This window comes from Sapajus apella, unplaced genomic scaffold, assembly GCF_009761245.1.
Source record: "Sapajus apella isolate SASKATOON/1434 unplaced genomic scaffold, GSC_monkey_1.0 scaffold103, whole genome shotgun sequence".
NCBI lineage: Eukaryota > Metazoa > Chordata > Mammalia > Primates > Cebidae > Sapajus > Sapajus apella.
In genome coordinates, this window is record NW_022437043.1 from 3,715,816 (window position 1) to 3,735,610 (window position 19,795).

The 19,795-nt window shown below is 41.3% G+C and overlaps 1 pseudogene; it reads right to left on the bottom strand.

Annotated features, from left to right (window-relative positions):
• Positions 1 to 757: 757 nt before the first annotated feature.
• Positions 758 to 1,890, bottom strand: LOC116536717 (annotated as a pseudogene).
• Between the last annotated feature and the right edge of the window lie 17,905 nt (positions 1,891 to 19,795).

The window sequence follows — 19,795 nt, forward strand, 5'->3', positions numbered from 1 at the left end:
GACCTGGAAAGGGAAGGGCATTCTCTACAGAATGTAGATTTCCCCCACAAGAGATGGTTTTGCAGGGCCATTTCAAAATATGTCAAAGAAACATATTTTAGGATAGAATATTTTGATTTCCTTTAGGGCCTGTTATCTGACATGTGATGTTATACCAAAGTCAGGTTGGAGTTGGTATCTTTTTTTTTTTAAGGCGTGCACTTTTATTCAACTGGTCTCAAGTCAGTGTGCAGGTAAGCCCTAGCTGCCTCCACACCTCCCCCACTCCAAGCAAGACCAAAAACCTTCATGCATCTCAAGTTGAGGGACAAAAGGGCGTTCACAATGGCTGATCATTCAAAATAAAACAAAATTTAAAAAGTAAATTTAAGGCAAAGATTACAAATTTTTTGCATTACATAATTTACATGAAAGCAATGCTACCACTTCCCCTGTGTGGACAGGACTGGGACATTCTCCTTAGAGATAAGCGGGGTGGCTTTTGAGAAGGCAAGGGACTTCCTGTGACAATGCATCTCATGATATTTGGAATGACTATTTTAGAAAAGAACAATGTACAATCAAGGTCCTTGGCCCCATTGTAGAACTTTGGGGGATGCTTGCTCCAACCGACTGCTGTCACCTCTACCGTTCCAGTTTTCAAATCCTGAGTGAAGCTAATAAACAACAACAAATAATAATAACAATAGTAAGACCGTGCCAATTTCATCTTGTTTTCTGGCAAGCTGGGTTTTTGTCAAGAATGGGCGTAATGCAACTAAGTAACAGTCTGCCTAGAAGCATTTGCTGAGGGTGATGAAGGGGCCGCCTCATGGTATTTTTGCTTGCTGATCCACGTATGCTGGAAGGTGGGCAGGGAGGCCAGGATGGAGCCACTGATCCACACAGAGTATTTGTGCACAGGAGGAGCAATGATCTTGATCTTTACCATGCTGGGAGTCAGGACGGTGATCTCTTTCTCTTTCTGCATTCTGTCAGCAATGCCACATGGTGGTGGCGCCAGACAGCGCTGTGTTGGTGTACAGGTCTTTGCAGATGTCCATGTCACACTTCATGATGGAGGTGAAGGTAGTTTCATGGATGCCACAGTATTCCATGCCCAGGAAGGAAGGCTGGAAGGGGTCTTGGGACAGCAGAACCACTGGTTGCTGATGGTGATGACTTGGCCATTGAACAGCTCCTAGCTCTTCTCTAGGGAGGCCCTGGAGGCTGCAGTGGCCATCTCCTGTTCGAAGTCCAGGGCAATGTAACGCAGATTCTCCTTGATGTCAAGCATGATTTTCTGCTCTGCCATGGTGGTGAAGCTGTAGCTGCCCTCCGTGAGGATCTTCATGAGGTAGTTGGTCAGGTCCTGGCCAGCCAGGTCTGGAGGCAGGATGTGCCCCTCGTAGATGACCATAGTATGGGTGACCCCATCACTAGAGTCCATCACGATGCCAGTGGTATGGCCAGAGGCATACCAGCCTGGATGGTCAAGTACATGGCTAGGGTGTTGAAAATGTCGAACATGATCTGGGTCATCTTCTCATGGTTGGTCTTGGGGCTCAGGGGAGCCTGGGTCAGCAGCATGGGGTGCTCCTCAGGAGCCACACATGGCTTGTTGTAAACGGTGTGGTGCCAGATCTCCATGTCATCCCAGTTGGTGACAATGCCATGCTCTATGTGGTATTTCAGGGTCAGGATGCCTCTCTTGCTCTGGGCCTTATCGCCCATGTAGGAGTCCTTCTGACCCATGCCTACCATCATGCCCTGTAGGAGTCCTTCTGACCCATGCCCACCAACACGGGTACCACATGATGGAGGCGAAGATGGCAGGGGGGCATCATCACCCCTGAAGATGGCCTTGCACATGTCGGAGCCTTTGTCAAAGACAGGGGCAGTGATGTCATCATCCACGGTGAGCTGGCAGTGAGTGTGGACGGGGGTGGAGCAGTGAGGGTGAGGCTCTGTGCCTGCCGGGAGGATGCAGTCTCCATGGTCTGGAATTGGTGCCTTATTGCTACAAAAAATCTGTCAGTCTTAGGATCTCTGTTTTAATGTTAATATTGAGTTGTGTCTAAACTCTAAAACGGAGAGGATAGAATGAGGCATGTCTGACCCCAGCCTCCTTCCTGTCATGGCCCGAACTAGTTTTTGAGGTTTCTTTGGGATCCTCTTGGCTGAGAGGGAGATCCACTTACTCAGTTGGAGGGCCTAGAACTTTGATTTTAGTTTACACTTCAGTCTGTTGATTGTTTCCTTTGCTGTGCAGAAACCTTTCCATTTGATGTAATCCCATTTGTCTATTTTTGCTTTTATTACCTGTGCTTTGAAGTCATGTTAAAAAAAAAAAAATCATTGCCCAAACAATGTGATGCCATCACACTCTAAGATCTGTGAGGGCAAAGACCATGTATGTCTTGTTTACCATTTATACCTATTATATATATATAATAGTGTATGGTGCAGAGTCAATCCTCAATACACGTATGTTAATTTCAACTACATTTCCAGGGAATTATAAAAGCCTGACACCTCAGATGGCCTAAAACCAGAGGAAAGGAATTAACTCATTAAAAAAAAATCACTTGTGGAATGTCAGCAATGTGCCTGGCCCTATGTTAAGTAATTTACAAGCATTCTTGTATTGATTACTGATATTAACCCTGTGAGATAAGTACCACTATTCTCATTTTAGAGTTGAAGAATCAGAAATAAAGTTCACCCCTGCCAGAGATACACTTCTAAACAGCAAAACTGCAATCAAACTCAGATCTTTCTGATTCCAAGAGTGAGCTTATTAAGTATTAGACTGTCTCTGTTGAGAATCTCACAACACTATTCTGCTTTAAGCACCATCATAGGCAAAGCACTATTTATTGATGATAGTGATAGTGTAATGGCCATTAAAATGAGTGTAGTGGGTTGAATGGTAGTCCTCAAATGATATGTCCATGTCCTAATTTTCAGAATCTGTGAATGTTATCTTATTTGAAAAAGAGATTTTTGCAGATGTAATTAAGTTAAGGATCTTGAGTTGTGAAGCTCATCCTTGATTATCTGAGTAACCTCTAAATCCAGTGATAAGTAGCCTTATGAGCAACAGAAAGAGGAAGAAGACAGAAGAGAAGGCATTGTGACCACAGAGCCAGAGACATTCTGGAATGAGGCAGCCACAAACCAAGGAATGCCTGGAGCCACCAGAAGCTGGAAGGCGTAAGGAACAGATTCTCCACTAGAGATTTCTGGGAGACTGTGGACCTGACCACAGCTTGAGGTCAGACTTCTGGCCTCCAGAACTGTGAGACAACAAATTTCTGTTGTTTTAAACCACCAAGTACGTGGTAATTTATTCACTTAAATTCAACACCTTATGCCTGGATTGCGTGGCGTTCTATACTGACTCTGGCCAGACCAGACATTTCTCTGGCCAGCCCACAGCGTAATTCAGTGGCAAGGTGGAGTGCTAGGCTGTCAATGGAAATCTCTGAATGTCTACAATATGTCTCTCTCTAGTGCAGGAGATCACAAGGTCATGAAACTTAAAAGATGACAGGGATCTTGAACAGCATGTGGTTTGACCTTTCCCCTAGGCAGGAATTCTGCTTTCCAGGGTTACTGGTAGGTAAGTGGCCAATCAGCTCTTTTTGAGCACTTCCCCAATGAGTAGTGTACCCCTCTCATATCATATCCTTCTTCATGTATGGTCAACTTTCACTAGAGAGTTCTCAACATCAGTGAGCCCTATTTTCCCATCACATTTTCCATCCAGTTGCCAAATTCTATTTTGAAGATCCATAAAAGTAAGTCCTAATTCTTCTTTCATATTAACAATTCCTCAAATTACTGAAAATATCTGCTATGTTCCTCAACTATCTAGCAACTAGCCCAGTTCAACTTACCATGACTCGGGTGATGTCATTTTTAAACCTCTCACCCTATGATGTTCTCCTCGTTTATTCATACAATTTAAAATATGGCACTGAGGGCTGGGCATGGTGGCTCATACCTGCAATCCCAGTGCTTTGGGAGGCCAAGTCAGAAGGATCACTTGATCCCAGCAGTTCCAGACCAGCCTGAGAAATATAGTGAGACCTTGTCTCTACAAAAAAAATTTTAAAAATTAGCCAGGCATAGTGGCATGCACCTATAGTCCCTGCTATTCAGGAGGTTGAGGTGGGAGGATCGCTTGAGCCCAGGAGATTGAGGCTGCAGTGAGCTGTGATCACATTACTGCACTCCAGCCTGGGCAACAGAGCAAGACCCTGTCTCAAAAACAAATATAGCACTGAGAACAGAACACAATTTACATATAACCCAAGCAGAGGGGAGTGGAACCGTTACCTTCTTTATTTTGAGTTTAATGCATGCATTCTAAGACTGCATTCACATTACAGAGAATGGTGTCGTATGATTGACTCATTCCCACCTTCTTGGCAGCTGAAATCTAAGTGTTTTAGAGAATTTCTGTTAAACCTGATTGATTTTAGAATCTATAGGAAGTATTTTTTTATTCACTTCTGGAATTGCCTCTTGTTTGTTTCAGCTAATTTTTTCAGGCTGTCAAAATACTTTTAATGCTAATTTATCGTCTAGTATATTAGCTTGCTTTGGCTGCCTCTCATTCCCATGCTCCTCACACCTGGAACTTAACACTCTGTCTTCAGGCTCTGGTTTCAATCCTTCTTTGCTAGACTCTTAGAACATGGTCACACACTCCTGTTAGAGGCCATTTCTCTTTCCCTTGACTGTTCTCAAATCATAACAACCAATTTCTGGGCCAGGGCTCCAACCTCTAAAATGTCTTCCAGCTCTGATCTTCTTTCATTCTATTATGTTAGAAACTGGCAAGTACTCAAACTTATTGAAACATAATAGCATGGTGTAAGTGCAAGGGGTAGCTAGCACCTTATAAGACCCAGAAAGACAACAAACATCTCACAAATGGCATCAAAGAAGTATGCTGGGTGTGATGCTGGGAAATTACAGCATCTTTAAGAAGGTTCACAGCAAGGCTTTGGCAGCCTTTTTGGATTGTTATTCCCTGTGCTGCAGGTATGAACTTGAAGAACCCAAAAGTAGCTCTCATAGGCCTAGTGGACTAGTTCCAAAGTGCTAGGGGCATCATCATCTGACATTATCAAAACTGACTCAGCAAGAAGAGTCCAGAGCTCAGTAAGGTTGATGGTCATAACAAATAGTATCTTGTCAACACTTTGCAGTTGCTCTTTTTGCAACTAAAAGGCATGTTGATAAAAGAGGTGAATGGGAGTGGCAGGGATATATCACATGCTTGGGAGAAAAGAAATCCTGTTTCATGCCACCATTTCTGATTATTTTTCTCCATTTCATTTCTAAAAAAAAAAAAAAGTGTGAGTGGAATACTTTGTGGTAATGAAGAGATAATGTAAGAAAAATAGAGGAAAAAGACCTACTAGTTAAAAGCTGCTTTATTGTTATTTTCCAGATTTTTATGTTACTTATGCTATTGAGATGCTGTCCATATTTAAAAGTATTTATGAAAGATGATGGAATAGAAGGGCTAAAAATAATGAAATTTAAGCCAGTCCCATCAATTCGCACAATGATACTTTATACCTACATAGCACTTTACCGTTCTCAAAGCACTTTTTCATGCATTAAAACCTCCCAACAACCTCATGGGATTACCACTATTATCACTGCTTCAAGATGATATTTAGTAAAGTGAAGAGACTCCCCCAAGTTCATAAAAGTAGTGTGCAAAGACAAAACTTAGACTTGAGCCAATATATTCCAAGCAGTATTCTTTATACCATGGCACAGTTATGTTGAAAGAAAAAGAATGAATCCTTACTAGCATAGCTCCCCGCAAAGCTGCAATTATCTTTAGATTTCATAGCAAAGGCATGGAGATTCTCTTCTGTTATACATATATGAAAATGACACAATTATTTTGCAAGTCTTCCTTCCCAGTTAGTCTATCTCAGTCCACAAAGATGTCTCTACTTCAACTTAACAATTCAACGTAACAAATGTTTAGTGAATGCCGGCAATGAATAGATGCTATGCTCTCACAACAGAAATTCAGTTCTCTTGGCTCTTAAAAATCTTACCAAGTAGTAGAGAACTCAGTTGTCTCAGATATTTATGGCAGCAAAACAGTCTATCCCAAAATTTTGTGGTTTGGAAACAACCACTTACTGCTGCTCATGGTTCCATGGATTGGCTAGGCTGTGCCGGGGAGTGATGTTTCTTCACTGCCATTCAGTGGTCCCAATACCAATATCAGGTTCAATGAGCAGGACTCATGGAACTCAGAAAGGCTGTTATATTCATGGTTAAAATGTATTACACTGAAAAGATACAGATTGAAATCAGCAAAGAGGAGAGGCCCATAGAGCAAAGTGCAGGAAAGACCAGACATGAGCTTCCAGTTGTTCCCTCCCAGTGGAGTTCAGAATAAGGACAGCACTTAGTTCTCCCAGAAATGATGTGTAGCAACATGCACGGAATTTTGCCAACCAGAGAAGCTAACTTGAGCTTTTCTGTCCAGAGTTTTTATCGGGGCTTGGCAATGCAGGCATGGCTCCTACAGAGCTGACCCTAGTCTACAGCTCCTCCAAAATCAAGCTGATATGCTACACAGCCCAGGGCCCCTACCACAAATGACATTATCTGCAAAAACTATCTGGTGTGGCCCGATCTTATTTATTAAAAAAATAAAATAAAAACACTCTTTTCAAGCAGGACCAAACTTTCTTTTGGCAAGGTTCATTCTTTGCTCCATATCCACATAGCGTCTGCTGGGGCCTCAGATTGCCAGAGACTTGATTAGACTGAAACATCCAAAATGGCTCACTCAGATGGTGCAGTTAGTGCCGGCTATTGGCTGAGAGCTCAGCTGGGACTGTCAACTAGAGTATCTTATACATGGAGTTGGGCCTAGGAGCCTTTGTAGTCTGCAGCTCCTGATTATCCCTGACCCCAATGTCCCTGACCTCAAGGAAAGCTACTCTCTCTATGCCCTTTTCTGGGACATAAACCAGTTTCTAGAAACTTTGAACATTTAAGAGTCTTAGTTTTGCAAATCTGTACCACTGAACTGGCTTCACTAGTCCCAAATTTAGCTTTGGCCACATGAGGAAGGCCTTGAAAACCAACTGTACATGTGACAGCTCCATGCGACAGGCATTTTCTGGATTCCTTTCAACCCTAAAACCCTCTTCACATAACTTGGCTATCCCATAACATGGCAAGTGGATTATAAGAGGAAGCCTTTTAAGTATACAAAAAGAGAAGTTGCCAATCTCCTACGGCCCATCCTTGAAATTTCCGGTGTCACTTATTTTGTATTCTACTGATCAAAGCAAGTCACAGACAAAGCCAGATCAAGAGGAGGGGAAATAGTCTCCATCTCTTGGTAGGAGAAGTGAAACATAATTTACAGGCATATTTAATGCATGAAACAGCAGATACATTTCCTTCTCAAGGGACATAGTTCCCCAAACTGCAGTGACTCACTGTGAATGTTTGTTGGAACAGCACAGCTGGAGAGAAGTCTGAATCCTACTCTGGGATCTCAGAACTGTAAGGGAGTTGGGGCCAAGGACAGACCACATTGATCTGCCATATATAAGAGTATATAAGAGGGCCGGATGTGGTGGCTCACGCCTGTAATCCCAGCACTTTGAGAGGCCGAGGTGGGCGGATCACCTGAGGTCGGGAGTTTGAGACCAGCATGGCCAATATGGAGAAACCCCGTCTCTACTAAAAATACAAAATTAGCTGGGCATGGTGGTGCATGCCTGTAATCCCAGCTACTCAGGAGGCTGAGGCAGGAGAATCTCTTGAACCTGGGAGGCAGAGGTTGCGGTGAACTGAGATCACGCCATTGCACTCCAGCCTGGGCAACAAGAATGAAGCTCCGTCTCAAAAAAAAAAAAAAAAAAAAAAGTGTATAAGAGGCATACACTGTATGTGACAATCTGGAGGAGAGATTATGAGTGCTTTGTAGTCCAGCTGCTGATTGCAGTCAGTGGAAGACAAATACATATATGCTTATATATGTATACATACATACTAAACAACCACATAAAAGCTGTCACTTTACCAATGCCCCTGACCCTAAGAAAGCTACTCTCTCTATGCTCCTTTCTGTGATAGAAACCAATCACTAGAAACTTTAAACATGTAAGAATCTTAGTTTTACAAATCTGTACCACTTAACTGGCTTTGTTAATCCTAAATTTAGCTTTGGCCACATGAGGAAGGCCTTGAAAACCAACTGCACGTGTGACAGCTCCATGAGACAGGCATTTTCTGGATTCCTTTCAGCCCTAAGAGGTTTTGATTAAGCCACAAAATGGCACACCAAAGTGGCGAAGCAACCATAAGTTCAAGACACGATTTCCAATTGTAGTTGTAAGAGAAGACATTTTTATGGCTTTAGTTAGTTATGCCCTACCTCATTAAAAAAGAGATCAAATTTTCAAAATAAATGAAGAGGACTTCTTGAACATCATAACAATAGCGAGTTAAACATTGATATAACTGAAAGAAGAAACAGATAAATCCACAGTCATAGTTGAAGTCTTCAACAATCCTTTCTCAATAATTGGCAAAACAAGAAGACAGAATCAGTAAGTATATAGATTATTTGAATAGCGCTATAAAATAACTTGACCAAATAGACATTTATGAAACACTCCATCTAACAAGAGCAGAACACACATTTTTCTTAAGTGCACAGGGAATATTCACTAAAATAGGCCACATTCTGGGACATATAACAAACTTTAACAAATTAAAAAGAATAGAAATCATACAAAGAAGATTTTTAGACTAACCATAACAAAATTAAGCTAGAAAGCAATAAAACAAAGATATCTGGAAAATCACCAAATATTAATAAATTAAATAATACCCTTCTAAGTAATCCATGGGACAAAAGAAGACGTCTAAAGGGAAATATCAAAATACTTTAAACAAATAAAAATAAAGGTACAACATATAAAGATTTGTGGTGCTACAACATGGATGAACCTTATAAATATTGTACTAAGTAAAATATGCCAGCATAAAAAGACAAATATTATATAATTCCACTTGTGTGAGGTGCCTGGTATAGGCAAATTTATAGAGATAGAAATTAGAACAGAGGTTACTACGTCTATTGGTAGGAAGAAATGAGGAGTTTAATGGGGATAAGTTTCTGTCTGGGATGATGAAAAAGTTCTGGAAATGGATAGTGGTAACGGCTGTACAACATTGTGAATGTAATTACGCCACTAAATTGTACACTTAAAAACATATGAAATGATAAATTTTGTTATGTACAATGTACCACAATTTTTTTTTTTTGAGACAGAGTTTCACTCTTGTTGCCCAGGCTGGAATGCAATGGCATGATCTCAGCTCACCACAACCTCTGCCTCCCAGGTTCAAGCGATTCTCCTGCCTCTGCCTCCCAAATACCTGGGATTACAGGCATGTACCACCATGCCCAGCTAGTTTTGTATTTTTAGTAGAAATGGGGTTTCTCCATGTTGGTCAGGCTGGTCTCGAACTCCCAACCTCAGGTGATCCGCCCACCTTGGCCTCCCAAAGTGCTGGGATTACAGGTGTGAGCCACCGGCGCCCAGCCACAATTTTAGATGTGTTAAAAAATTAGTGGGACCCTGACAAAATAGTGGTTAGAGGGAAATTTATAGCATAACATTAAATACAAATATTAGAAAAGAAGAAACATCTACAATCAATAGCCTAAGCTTCTAATTTAGGAAACTAGAGAAAGAAGGGCAAATTAAATAGAGCAACCTGAAGGAAAGAAGTAATTGAAAAATAGAGAAAATCAATAAAGTTAAACCGGGCTCTTTTGAAAAGATGAATAAAATTGGTAAATCTTTAGCCAGCCTAACCAAGAAAGTAAAAAAGAAAAGACACAAATTATCAATATCAGGAATAAGAGAGGAAGTTCACAGCCAACCACAGAAACACTAAAAGCTTAATAAGGGAATACTATGAACATCATTATGACCATAAATTCAATAACTCAGATAAAATGGGCCATTTTCTTGAAAGACACAAACTACTAAATATCACTCAAGTTGAAAGAGATAACCTGAATAGCTCAATATCTATTAAAGAAATGCAATTGATAGTTTAAAACCTTCCCAGAAAAAGAACTACTGGCCCACATGGTTTCATTGATGAACTCTACCAAGCAGTTAAGAGAGAAATAGTATCGATACTACACAAACTCTCATAGAAAATACAAGGAAGAAACACTTCCCAATTCATTTGATGAAGTCAGCTTTATCCTAATAACAAAGCCGGACAATGATATTACAAGAAAAAAAGGCTACTACAGACAGCTATGTCTCATGAATATAGACGCAAAATTTTTAAAGAAAATATTAGCAACTTAAGTGCAGCCATGTAGATCAAAAGGATTATATATCAAGACAAGGTGGGTGGGGTTTATCTCAGAAACACAAAGCTGCTCCAACATCCAAAAATCTATATTAAAATTCTAAAAACCATATTGAGACTAAATAAGAAACAATATATGATTACATCAATAGATGCAGAAAAGACTTTCAACAAAATTCAACATCCATTTATGATTTAAAAAATCTCTCAACAAACTAGGCATAGATGACAACGTTCTTAACCAAATAAAGGTTATCTGCAAAAACCCATAACTAACATCATAATTTGTCACAGCCTGATGACTTCTTCTTGCTCACTGCCCTGAAAAAAATCAATGAGAACAGCAGGTGTTACAGCTAAGAAAGAGTTTAATCACAGGGCTGGCCAAGCAAAGAGAACAGGGAGAAATTTCTCAAATCTGTCTTTCTGAGAATTCAGAGGGTAGGATTTTTTTAAGGGTACTTTGGCAGGCAGGGGGCTGAGGAACTGGAACAATTGATTAGCTGGGGATGAAATCACAAGGGCATCTAAAACTGGCTTCGTGCAGCTGAGTCAGTTCCCAGGAAGGGGGTGCCTCTCAGAATCTGGTGGCATCCCTTGGTGTTCCAAAATGCTAAATCTGAAAAATATCTCAAAGACCAGTTCTTTAGGTTTCACAATAGTGATGTAATCTATAGGAGTACTTAGGGAAGTCAGAAATCTTGTGACCCCTGGCAACGTGACTCTGGGGCAGTAAGCAACTTATAGAAAAACATGCTAAGCAATGGCAGGTGATTGTTTAACTCTGCCTATTCCTTAGCAAAGTTCAAGCCCCTACCATAATTTTAAACTTGCCTTATGATTGTGGCTTCAATCTTCAAACAAGGAGGGGATCAGTTTCCTTTGTCTCAAGGTTTAACTATAAACTAAATTCCTCTCATAGTTATCTTGGCCTCTGTGCTAGTATAAGCCAAAAAGAAAAAAAAAAAAAAATTTAGCCTGTGACATTAAAAACAAGATGGAGTGGAATCAGTACTGTCAGATTTCTCTCATTACTTATAATTCTGCAAAGGTGGTTTTAGTAATCAATGGTTAGAGACTGAATGCTTTCCCCCAAGATCAGGAACAAGACAAGGATGTCTTCTCTCACCACTCCTATGGACAATTGTACTAGAATTACTAGTTAATGCAGTAAGGCAAGGGCAAAAAATAAAATGCATACAGACTAGGAAGGAAGAAATAAAATTGTCTTTAGTCCCAGATGACATGATTATATGTGTAAAAAAATCCCCCGGCCGGGCGCGGTGGCTCAAGCCTGTAATCCCAGCACTTTGGGAGGCCGAGGCGGGTGGATCACGAGGTCAAGAGATCGAGACCATCCTGGTCAACATGGTGAAACCCCGTCTCTACTAAAATACAAAAAATTAGCTGGGCATGGTGGTGCGTGCCTGTAATCCCAGCTACTCAGGAGGCTGAGGCAGGAGAATTGCCTGAACCCAGGAGACGGTGGTTGCGGTGAGCCGAGATCGCACCATTGCACTCCAGCCTGGGTAACAAGAGCGAGACTCCGTCTCAAAAAAAAAAAAAAAAAAAAAAAATCCCCAAAAATCTACAAAAACAACTATCATAAAAATGCTTCGATAAGCAATTATGAATATTCTTGAAAGAAATAAAAAAATAGAAAGTCTCATCAAATAAATGTAAAATATGAAGAAAAAACTAATAGACATTTTACAACTGAAAAATATAGGCCGGGCACAGTGACTCATGCCTGTAATCCCAGCACTTTGGGAGGCCAAGGCAGGCGGAACATATGAGGTCAGGAGTTTGAGACCAGCCTGACCAGCATGGTGAAACCCTGTCTCTACTAAAAATACAAAAATTAGCCAGGCGTACTGGCAGGCACTGTAATCCTAGCTACTAGGGAGGCTGAGGTAGGAAAATGGCTTGAACCCAGGAGACGGAGGTTGCAGTGAGCTGAGATCCCGACATTGCACTCCAGCCTGGGCGACAGAGTGAGACTCCATTTCAAAAAAAAAAAACTGAAAAATATATTGACCAAAATTAAAAACTCATTGGAAGGGCTCAATAGTAAAATAGAAATGACAGGGGAAATTATCAGTGAATGCTAAGATAGATCGAAACAAAGAATCCAATCTGAACAACAGAGAGAAAATAGATTGAAAAGAGAGAGAGGGAGAGAGAGAGAGAGAGAGCTGTGGGAAAATAACAAAAGATCTAACACTCATATCATCAGAATTCCAGAAGAAGAAAAGAAAGACTGGGGGGGGGGGGGGGGAAAAAAAATATTAAAAAAAAAAATGGCTGCTAAATTTTTCCCAAATTTGTTTTTTAAAATACCCATAAACCAGGCCAGGCGCAGTGGCTCACGTTTGTAATCCCAGCACTTTGGGACGCTGAAACAGGTGGATCACCTGAGGTCAGGAGTTCGAGACCAGCCTGGCCAACATGGTGAAACCCTGTCTCTACTAAAAAGACAAAAATTAGCCGGACATGGTGATGGACGCCTGTAGTCCCAGCTACTTGAGAGGCTGAGGCAGGAGAATCGCTTGAACCCGGGAGGCAGAGACTGCAGTAAGCCGAGAACATGCCACTGCTCTCCAGCCTGGGTGACAGAGCAAGACTCCATCTCAAAAAAAAAAAAAAAAAAAAAAACCATAAACCTACAGATTCAAAAAGCTGAGCAAAACCCAAATAGTATAAACTCATCTTCATACCCAAATATATTAAAATCAAATTTCTAAAAATTAAAGACAGAAAATGTCTGCTAAACAATGTACTTTAAATTGGAGACTCAGAGAGATCTGTTTAACTACTTCCTTCTGAAAAAATGAAAGTCAATAACCAGAAACGAGGATGCAAGATCCATGTTGATTCTTCTTTGGTACAAAATAGGATAATGATTCACGTTTATCTTCGATATCAAAACAGCATTTAAACCAAATGCATTTATTTCTATATATCCAGCCTTACTCAAAGAAATGAGACCAGTCACAAAAACAAATATATTTAAATATTTAACCCAGCTATTTGGTTTCATTAAATCTGGAAAGATCTCAAACGTTGTTTAGTTTGCATGGTAGGCAGAACTAATGCCCCCCCAAAGACATGGCCTTCCTAATCCCCACAATCTGCGAATATGTAATGTTATATGGCAAAGAGAAATAAGGTTGCCAATCAACCTTAATAGGCTTGAGTATCGTGGGCTATCCTGGTGAGCCCAATGTAATCATAACAGTCCTTAAAAATGGATGAGGGAAGCAGAACAAGAGGTCAGAGTGATGCGAATAGAGAAGGATTCAACCTGCTGCTCTTGGCTTTGAGGCTTGTGGAAGGGAACCATGAGGCAGAGAATGTGGGTGGCCTCAAGAAGCTAAAAACAGCAAGAAAATTAATTCTCCTCAGAGCCTCTGGAAAGAATGCAGTCCTATGGACACCTTGATCTTAGTTCACTGAGACCCATATTGGACTTCTGACCTCCAGACCTGTAAGATAATAAATTTGCATTGCTTTAAGCCACTAAGTTTGTGGTAATTTGTTACAGCCACCATAGAAAACTAATAAAACTAAGGAAATGTTTCTCCAAGCTCACATTTGAAGTTAATGGAAATTTAAATCAGCCTTACAAATAATTGTTTTCCCTTTATGATCAAACATTATTCATATCTTACTTCCTTGTGACCTGACAACATGGATACACATTCATTTGCAAACATAATTTGGACTAGTTTTTTGCTTTTTTTTTTTCCTCACAGGTTAAACTTTTAGGAAGGCAAAACATTAAGGAGGCATTGTTCTACAATCAGCCAACATCAGATTTGGATGGCATTCTTAAAGACCATCTAGTTTTATAAACGGAAATTTAAATTGTAGAAGACATTAAGAAAATAAAATTGTTATAGATGAATATCATATTGCTGTTGGAAATACCGTTAGACATTCTGAATTAGAACACTGATGGAAATTGCATGACTTTTTGTTTGTTTGACTAATGCTAGATTTTACCTCTGGAAAACATTTCTAAAAACATTTGCAAATCAAAAGAGCAAAGGCATTAACTGTTTACGGAATGGGCCTTTAGTCTGGTTTAGAGCTTACTGCCCTCCTACCCCACACAGCTATAGACCTACACACACAGAATTGTTTACTACAGAAAAAGGCATACATTTCTGAAGAGTTAAAATACATTGGAAGATACCACAGATAATCAAGAATCTGCTGTCATGGAAGTAAAACGGGAATTTGTGTAACCCAAAATAGCTGATATATCTATAATCCTTAATATTTGTTTGTGAAATATGCTACATACAAACACAAGAACTAAAAAAAAATGCTATATACAATACTACATATAAAGCATTCTTGCCAAAACAAACAAACCAACCCTCAAACCCAAATCTGATCAAGCCTCTAGTTCAAATAACGTTTTACAGGAAGTACAGAGGAAAGGAGAGCATGTTAAATGACAAATCAATTGCAAGAAGAGAGAGAGATTTGCAGATTTAAAGAGACCTAAATGCCTATTAACCATATTGCAATGTGTGGACCTTATTTGGATCCTGAATCAAAAAAACAAATAATTTATGCTATTTATGAGAAAATTTTTAATTTGAACACTTAATGGATACTTGATAAGGAATTTTTGTTACCTTTTTCTAAGTGTGATAATAGTATTGTGGCTGTATATTTTCTTAAATTCTTACCTTTTAGAGATACATGCTGAAATACCGGTAGATAAAATATGATATTTGAGATTTGCTTCCAAAAAATATTGGAGGTAAAGATGGGGATGGGGACATAAATGAAGCAAGATTGCCCATGGGTTGAAGGTTGTTCAAGCTGGGTGATGAGTCAGTGGGTTTTCATTATACTATTCTGTCTGCATTTTTCTATGTTTGAAATAATAAAGAGGTTTTTTAAAAAAATAAATAATTTTAAAATTAGATATGATGTTTTACACATCCAATTGTCATTCCTTATCACCATTCACTGGGGAAACATTAAAATGGAAACACTTTTCGCTAAAGTAGACAGTTGCTGTAAGTGTTGAGTGTCGGGAAAAGGGAAACTTTTTTTCATTTTTGGTTTGCTTTGCATTTTTAATGAGAATAAAAATTCCACTTTGAGGGTAAACCATACCCAGTTTTTTCCTTCCCCTCCTAAAGGATGCTTTTTTCAGGTGTCGTTTACATTTGGTAATTTGATCTTCTCAGCAACAGGTGGGGGTACCCAGTCCTGAGGAGTAAGAAAGAGTATTCTTCTCCTATATACCCTATTAAGTACTCCTGTACATTAAACGTCACAAATATTCCTGTACACTGAGTGCTGCCAAACACCAGGGGTTTGGTCGAGGTCCTGCCCATTAGTGAGAGAATGACAGGGAAAGCTTTAATTGGGTGCTACAGCTAAGGAGAACAGGTGATAAAGTCTCAAATTTCCAACCAACTAGAATTGGGGGTTTATATAGAAGGAAAGGCAGGAAAACAGGAATTAGGGAGGGGTAAGGAAGCAGCCATGATGGATGAGGGGTCTGGCATCTCATTGTCTAAATGGGTTGATCTGGTGAGTTTCAGTTCCTTGCCTGAGGGTTGGTTTCCTGAGGAAGTCTATTAGTCCATTTTCACGCCGATATAAAGATACTATCTGAGACTGGGGAATTTATAAATGAAAGAGGTTTAATTGACTCACAGTTCCACATGGTTGGGGAGGCCACAGGAAACCTACAATTGGCAGAAGGCAAAGGGGAAGCAAGCACCTTCTTCACAGCGTGGCAGGAGGGAGAGAGCCAGCCAGGGCCGGGGGAACTGCCAAACGCTTTTAAACCATCAGATCTCGTGAGAACTCCTTCGTTATCACAAGATCAGCATGGGGAAAACTGCTCACATGATCCAGTCACCTCCTACCAGGTCCCTCTCACAACACCGGGGATTAGAATTCGAGATGAGATTTGACTGGGGACACAGAGTCCACCCATATCAGAAAGGAACTCCTATGAGACAGATTTAAATTCCAAGTTTTAAGACTGGGAAGGTCAGCTTCCATGATAATTCAAAAAAACATGTAAATATCAGTTATATGAGACAATTGAACTGGTTTTAGGAGTACACTCCTGTGTTTCTATTGAGTACTCTTGCACACTACTGAGGAATAGGAGTACTCTCCTGGAGTTTGGGTAAGGACAGAATGGCAGGACTATGAAGTTGTTTCAGATGAAATAACCTGAATGAAAGTCCGTAGCAAGAAGTTGGACAGAAAATTATTATTCACTTTTGAACACCAAATCCCAGGGCGGATCCATTTTGCTTGGTAGCACCTCACTCTTTCCCACTTCATCCCACTTTTCCCTACCTCCTTGGGGCTCGGACTTCAAGATCTGATGAGCAAAATGAAGGGGCTAGGCATATTGAGAGCACAGGGAAGGTGAGCCTTTCAGGGGAAATGTGCCTAACTCTGATAATAACAGGAGAAGGGAGATGAGAGAAAAAGTTACCCTTGCCTAAAGCCGAACGTCCAGGGATAGACTGATGATGCTTGTACCACATGGGCAAAGGGGAGCAAATTGGAGCTGCAACACTAGGTCCCCTGGGGAAAGGAAACATTTGGGAACTGAGGGGCTGGATGAAAGGCATTTCCTGACACCTGCCAGTGAAACGGGAAAAAATTCCCTTGTCCCCCTCACAGGGCGTGTGAAGGGGGTATGGCTCGCTTCTTCAGTGCCCCCCTCCCCCATTGCTCAAACTTCTAAGGGGAGCACGAAGACGGGCAGGTTGTGGGCCTCCGACCCCAGGGCATCGGCATCGTCTGGGGTGAATGTTTGCAGCTGAAGCCCCAGTGGGTGTGTGTTACGGGGTGCTCTTTTCAGTTCAGCCATCTGTAGGCAACGTATGTTAATCAACTCAATTAGACCCCCTGCCTTATCACAAGGACAGAGGGCTTTCGGTATCCCAGGGTTTCTTGCCTTGGTGTACCAGAAGAATCAGATCACACATGGGCTTGGAGAATGAGTACAAGGTTTTATTGAATGGAAGTAGCTCTCAGCAGATGGGGGAGCCAGAAGGTATATGGAGTGGGAAGGTGGTTTTTTTGTTCTGGAGTTGCGCTGCTCAGCAGCTGGGCTCTCCTCCAAGAGCCAAACTCCACATCGTTGTGCTGGTTGATGGCCTGCCGGCCTGCCTTTGTCTGCCAGTGCCTGTCAGTGTGCTCTTCTGCCAGTGTGTTCCTCCGGACATCAAGCTGCTTGTGAGTTCCTCTACCAGTGTGCCCCTCTCGATGTCTAGTGACTTGTGTCTCTTCCTGCTAGGGTCTCAGTTTTTATAGGCGCAGGATGGGGGCATGATGGGCCAGGGTGGTCTTGGGAAATGCAACATCTGGGCAGGAAACCAGAAATACCTGTCCTTCCCTAGGTCCATAGGCATAGGCCCTGGGTGGAGCCCTAGCCGGGGACCATGCCCTTCCCTTCCCAGCACTTCCCTGCCCTCTTCCCATATCACTAGCAAGGATTAGTTTTGTTTTTAGTTTTGTCTTTCTTCTTTTCTTTCCCTCCCCAACCCTGACATTTTTTTTTCCAGGTAAAGAAGGGGACAAGAAAGGAAATACAGTGACCCCCAGAGGAAAAAAGCCAAGATATTCCTTCTCCCCTTAGGTCCCTCCGTGGCTCACACTTTAAAGCCATAGTTCTCAGAATCACGTGCAGAGCATGTCAAAACTCGCTAGACCCAGTTCCCAGAGATTCTGATCACGTAGGGCTGGGGTGGAGCCCAAGAATTTGCATTTCTAACAAGTCCCTAGGTGCTGCTGCTGCTGCTGCTGCGGCTCTAAGCCAACCTTGAAAGAACAGCTACTCTAAAAGGGAGCTGAAGAAAACCACACCAAAGGCGCCCAGCACCAGAACGTTTGAGGCTGGAAGGTCTTGAGCTTGAGTGAGTGAACCGGCACCAAGTGAAGTAAAGGAGAATTTGGCTGGATTTCAGCTTTCCTATGGCATCACAAAGTAAATGCTTTAAATTGGTGGATTGGATTTCTTTTTAGTTGAAGATGATAAACATTTCTTGAACATCTGCTAAATGTCTGTCCCTGTTCTAAGTTCTCTGATCTTAATTCTTTTTTTTTTTTTTTTTTTTTTTTATTTTGAGACAGAGTTTCGCTCTTGCTGCCCAGGCTGGAGTGCAATGGCACAATCTGGGCTCACCGCAACCTCAGCCTCCCGGGTTCAAGTGATTGTCCTGCCTCGGCCTCCCAAATTGCTGGGATTATAGGTGTGCACCACCATGCCCGGCTAATTTTGTATTTTTAGTAGAGACAGGGTTTCACCATGTTGGTCAGGCTGGTCTCGAACTCCTGGCCTCAAGTGATCCACCTACCTCAGCCTCCCGAAGTGCTGGGATTACAGACGAGAGCCACAGAGACTGGCTTAATCTAATAGTGATTCTTATAGCAACATATTTGTAAGAAAGTATTATTACCAGTTTTACAGAAGAAGAAATAGGTTAATTAACTAATTGAGATATTAATTGAAATAACTTACTACATTTATTAACAACAAACTACTACAACAAACCTTACTATTACTAACCATGTGATAAGAATCCTTACAGAAGTAGAGAACATTGGGTTACCCAGTATAGAGAGCTTTAATTTTTTTTAACTTTAAATTTAAAGTTTAGTTTTTCCTCTGAAGGTTTGATAATTTGAGTCCGTGAAATAAATGGATAATAGATTAACAGGGGAAAAGGCATACAAGTTTTATTAATGTGCATATGAGCACAGGAGTCATACAAAATATAAAAACTCAGCCAGGCGTGATGGCTCATGCCTGTAATCCCAGTGCTTTGCGAGGCCAAAGTGGGAGCATTGCTTGAGCCCAGGAGTCAGACCAGCCTGGGCAACATAGCAAGGCCCCATTGCTACAAAAAATTTTTAAATTAGCTGGGTGTGGTGGCGTGTGCTTGTAGTCACAGCTACTCCGGATGCCGAGGTGGGAGGGAGGATCACTTGAGGCCAGGAGTTGGAGGCTTCATTGAGTTATGATCTCACCACCCCACTCCAGTCTGGGCAACAGACGGAGACCCTGTCTCAAAACAAACATACAACAAAAAAACCCTCAAAGAAATGGCCAGATGGTTGTACCATCTTGAGGTTACAGAAAGAACCTGGGCTTGAAGCGTAGGAAAACATGTTATGGTAGCAAGACAGGTTATAGGAGGGAGAGAAGGGGATGGGCTTGGCTAACAAAGGCAGTCTTTTATTTCAGCATCCATTAACTAAAGCTCAGAGCAAAAGCAGTCTTGATATGCAGATAAAACCTCAGAGGTAGCCACCCTCAGGAAGAATAGATGGGTGTCAGGCTCAGTTAATCTTTCCTTGACCCAAACAAGGGGGACTTCAGAGAAAGCCTGTTTGCATC